Genomic DNA, 5,768 nt, shown 5'->3' with positions numbered 1-5,768 from the left:
GAATTGAACTATCAAGAAAGCGAATTTCAGGGAATTGTATTGCCTATAATTGTTTTTCTGGGAATTGTAAATTATTGTGTTTGATTGGTATAATTTTTCACGTGGAAAATTTTGAAATGAAAGTCCTTTTGGGTATTCGTTTGGCTCTGTTTTATATGAAAATTGTCAATTAAAGGGATATAATTTATTGGTATTGGGGATAGAATTTGTTTCAATTGCCAAAAAAATCAAAAAGCCAAGAAAATCATCTATCGTTTAGTGTTATTTTGGTTTTATTTTATATGAAAATTGTCCATTAAAGGAAAATATTTTTTTTACAATTAAGGATAAAATTTATTTCCATTGGCCAAAAAAGTACCAAGAAAACTTCAAAGTTCAAGAAAATCAAGAATTTGAATGCCATGGAAAAAAAAAAGTATCTAACACCTAAAATTGGAAAATTTAGTTCCACCCTATCAAACACACCCTTAGATCATTAGAGTCCTTGCTTGTGCGAAGGGCACATTTACCATTCAGGCAGGAAATTTGATCGTTGATTGCGAGAAGCTTTTCCTTGCCCAAGGGTTGCACAAAATTAAATAAATTTTTATTGGAAAATATGTAATCGAAAAGTGAAGGTTAAAATAATTTGGAGAACAATGATTTTAGAGAAATCTATGCCTAACAAGTCTTAAACAAAGATACTTCTCTTTCAGTCGACTTCTTAAATTGTTTTTTTATCTGTCTCTTTCAGTCGACTTCTTGAGTTGTTTAGCTTGTAGAAGGATTGCTTTTATAAGTACTACAACAAGGAGAATAATTCTTTTTACAACTTTACCACCTCTTGTTTCACTTCATTTATAATGCCAACAATTTTTTGATATAGTTCCGATCGAATGTTTGATTATTGTGTCATGTACAAATCAAGTCTAGTAGTTTCGAGCTTTATATATGTATACTATATATTGCTGTAGTAGTCATCCAATACAAAGAATTATTGATTTGCTTGACGATCGAATTTGGAGCTCATGCATGATTGTACCGTATATGCATTACTCACTGAAAATAACCAAATTTTGAGATTTTTATGTCTGTTTGTTCGTGCTCGTGTTCGTGTTCGTGTTCGTGTGTGGGGGGGGGGAGGGTATATATATTAACTTGAAAAAAAAATCAATTACAAACATTAATATGAACTCTAATAAATTGAGAATTAAAAAATTTGAATTCCTCTTATATACATTAACATGAACCTTATTGATATGAAATTAAGTTCTAGTACAAGAATTTTGAAATGTACTACACGAATCTAAATTATTTGAGTATTAATGAAATTAAGTTCCACTTAATGGAAATAAAGTTGAATGGATTTTGAAATGTACTTTCACGGTAATAAATACGAAAATTGACAAAATCATTCGTGATAATAATTTATATAAGTAGGAATTTTATTTCATATTAAGAATTAATATAGGATTATTGGGTCGATAAATATAGAATTTTTGAAAGTATTGTCTGCTTCAAATTGGTATGAAATCAAATGCTAGATTTACCTTTGTGATCTGAATGATGAATACCACAATTTCTTCATCATCACTTTATATGCATAGAACATATCAACTAGAATTATTTATTATAGATACGCATTATGTCCCTCTATTTAACTTATTTGCACATTAAAATTTATTGAATAAATAAATTGGAACAAAACTCTCATAAGATTAACTTTTGTTTCGAAAAAAAATTTAATGAATTTAATTTTCTTTTCAATCAAATGAAATGAACCTGTTAAACGTACATTGATGATAACTAATTAGTTGACAAAATGATTCATGATAATATTATGGTTAAATAAATTTAATACATATTGAAAAACGAAAAGTAAGGTATTATTGAAATAATTGAATTAGGATAAGGCTAGAATCATCTTAAAAATGATTTTCACTTGATGTGATATTCAATAAATTATAGATGAGTAATCCAAAATCTTGTATGTTGGTTAAAAATTTCAACTTTATTTAGCTCGTGTTGACATCCATTAAATCAAAATTATTTTTTCTCAAACTCTTTTTCAGTCACATTCACACAATAAAATATTTTGAATATAAACAAAATACTTTTTCATAGTTTTTAATTACACATTCTTCAAAAATACTATTTCAAAACTTGTTTTTCCCAAAAAAATATTCACTACAATGGATCTCAAACCTGGGTGTGAGATGGGGTAGGTGATGCTTGTGAGGAAGATGAATATTATTTTTATTTTTTTTATTTTTTTATGTTTAAAATGTAAACTTACAATTTGCGCTTTTTAAAAATGATCAAATTATGGTAAAATGTTTGACTTTTGATCAACTAACGAATTTTTAGACTAAAATTGTCTAGATATCCTTCTATCGCACATTTTTGAAAAGTTTGATATACGTGTATACTGCGATTTAAAGGTTTAAAAAGTAAAACTACAGTGTGTGGTCAATATTTTGTTTGAAAAGCTGGAGCCTCCGCTACAAATATCCCTAATTATTATCACACATTTCTAGTCTGAGGCATGAACTGTTCATGTGCCCTTTGGAGAGACTCTGCTTGAGAGAGCCCCATGGGAAGAGAAAATTAAAGTTTGGTCCTTCATGCACATTGGCCTGAGTTAATATTTATATGCATTCATATCTTACTGATTTATTCGAAAAAATTACAGCTCTTGGATCTCCAACTTTTTTCTTTATTTTCATATTTCTATTACTTTTTTGAGTAATATTAACTTTAGATTTATTAAAAATAAAAATTAATTTACGATTATTTATTTTGTAGCGGCAATGGAAATCAACAAAATAAACCATAAACAAAATCATTAATTAATGGATTTTTTTTGGGGGTAAAAGAGTAATATGAAGTTGAGTATTTTTCAACGCGGATTCCCCAAAAACATAAAAATATATAGGAATTTGCTCCTGTAATAAAGAGGCTGACCACCTCCCTGACAAGAGCCCCACAAATGGGGCGAGGCCCACACCAAAAAAGGGACCTCCCCCCCCCCCCATTTGTGGGGACCGCCCCTGGTTGCTATAGCAGGGTCCAAATATATATATCTAACAACGTTGGTTATATTTCATTTTGTCTCTGCTATAAAATAAAGATTGTACGTGACCATTCTTTAATGGAAAATTGTTAAAATAAAAAGGCGAAAGTTTTGTGGCTGGCTGCAATAATTTCTCCTTCTTTCTTTACAACCAAAAGGAGGCAATAATATCATTTTCTTTTTATTATTTCATATATAATTTCTTAAAAAGCAAAATAAATAATTCTTAATGTCTCCTGAAATAAAATAATATAAACATGCGCAGTGACCCGTTCTTCACGGTGATGGGTTCCCATTCCCATTACAAGGTTAAATCCGTAATTTCAACACCGACCAAGGTCAATATATAAAAAATGGGTTAATAGCACAAAACGTCCCTACGTTTGACATTTATTGCGAAAAATGTCCATATGTTTTATTTTATTGCATTTTCATCCTTATTTCAACGTTTCATTGCTAAAAACGTTATTTTCACCATTTTGAATGTAAAATGACCAAAATATCCTCCTATTTAAATAAAACCAAAAAAAAGAAAAGAAATATAAATAATAAATTGCAATCTTACTCCTAAATTTTTAAAAAGTGCAAGTGAGTCCAAATAATTATTAAAATGCCTAATAGTACAAAACATCAATACGTTGGGTCTATAGTGTGCAAAACGTCCCTACATTTCAAATAGATGAAAATGACATTATCGCAATGAAACGTGAAAATAGGGATGAAAATGCAAAAAAAAATTGAAACGTATGGACATTCTCCACAAGAAGTGTCAAAGGTAGGAACGTTTTTCGCAAGAAGTGTCAAACGTATGAATGTTATGTTCTATTAAGCCTTATTAAAATTAAAACCATTGCCAAATCGATGAGCCTCCATATCATTCCCAAAATACCATCACCTAAACTCTGGCAGCACCACCTATCTGGAGAGATTTATGTCATTTGCAACACACCAATCGACTATGCTCATCAGGGCGTTTTTCTTCATGGTCTCTTCTTCTCCAAATGGGACTGTCACCTTAGAAATAAAAAAACTCTGACCAATCATCGCAAAAACCGCCTAACTTTCATATCGCTGAATCATCTGTTGATGTTTTAAGACCATAAAGAGAAGCGTCCTGGTAAGTATAGTCGATTAGTGTGTTGGAAATGACATGGATCTCTTCATAACAGGTAATGATGCCGGAGTTTGGGTAATGGTATTTTGAAAATGGTATGGAGGTTCATCGGTTTGGCAATGGTTTCAATTTTAATAAGGCCTAATAGCACAAAACATCTCTACGTTTGACACTTATTGCGAAAAACGTCCTTACCTTTGACGCTTCTTGCGGATAACGTCCATACATTTCAATTTTTTTTTTTGCATTTTCATCATTATTTTCACGTTTCATTGCGAAAAATGTCATTTTCATCAATTTGAAACGTAGGGACGTTTTGCACACTACAGGCCAAACGTAGGGACTTTTTGTGCTATTAGACCTTTTAATAATTATTTGGATTCACTTGCACTTTTTAAAATATTTAGGAGTAAGATTGTAATTTATTATTTATTTTTCTTTTCTTTTTTGGTTTTAATTAAATAGGAGGGTATTTTGATCATTTTACATTCAAAAATGGTGAAAATGACGTTTTTAGAAATGAAACGTTGAAATAAAGACGAAAATGCAAAAAAATAAAACGTATGGACGTTTTTTGCAATAATTGTCAAACGTTGGAACGTTTTGTGCTATTGACCCCATAAAAAGTTTCACTAAAGGTCACTAACTTATAAGCTTATTTCATATTGATCAATTAGTCAAATCGACGTATTTATGTTTCAATTCAACGACTCTACTTACATTTTTGTTTTTAAGTTGAATGTTCAGACTATAACATTACTAGAATGGGCAAGTTCCTTACATAACAAATACACATCAAAGGTTCAATATTTTAAGTAAAAATTAATGATTTATATTTATTTTTAAGGGTGTGGGACTTTTTATTTTTAAGCACTAAAGAACGTTCGCCAAAATAAATTGAGTTTTAGGTATTATTTGACAATTTTTTTTTTTTTTATAAAAGTAGGTAGTAGTGGCAATGGACCAACCCGAGCTTGGCTCAATCCACCAACTCGTGAGCTCAAAAGCAAGCGCACAAGCTCAAGATTTTTTTTTTTTAAGTTTAAAATTTTTTTTTGATATTTTTATTCTCATTTTTTTACGTGGGCTCGTGAATTTTAGACTCGTTGGTCCATGAGCCATTCGTGAGGGCTTGGCTTGTCGAATGAACCTCCATTCAACTCGGGCTTGAGCTCGTCTTGAAAAGAGTCTGATTCATTCATGGGCTGAGTTTTGATGAGATGAGTTGACGAGTTGAAGAACTACTCGACCCTTTTGCCCCTAGAAGTAGATGAAATATGCAGTTGAAAAGTAAAGTTGTGAATCCCATAAAAAATATGATTAAAATTAAAGTTTTTCCAGTTAATAAAATGTTGCCAAATTTAATTACACAAGCACATCATAATGACTACAGAGAGAATGGTCAAACCGAAATAGAAATATAAGTTGAGTGGATTAATTTACACAAGTTCAAGTCAAGTAACCAACATTAAACAAACATGTAAGTTGGGCGATCTCCAGTGAAATTTCCAGTCAATTCATCCAATGACTAGTTTCGTCCTTTCAGTTTACTGTATCGTACAGTAAGTCCCCAGGAATGGATTGCTTTGCTCATTAGCAAGT

Source organism: Olea europaea, chromosome 19, assembly GCF_002742605.1.
Source record: "Olea europaea var. sylvestris chromosome 19, O_europaea_v1, whole genome shotgun sequence".
In the NCBI taxonomy this organism is placed as follows: domain Eukaryota; kingdom Viridiplantae; phylum Streptophyta; class Magnoliopsida; order Lamiales; family Oleaceae; genus Olea; species Olea europaea.
The sequence above is the reverse complement of the archived record's forward strand: the minus strand, read 5'-3'. Positions refer to the sequence as shown.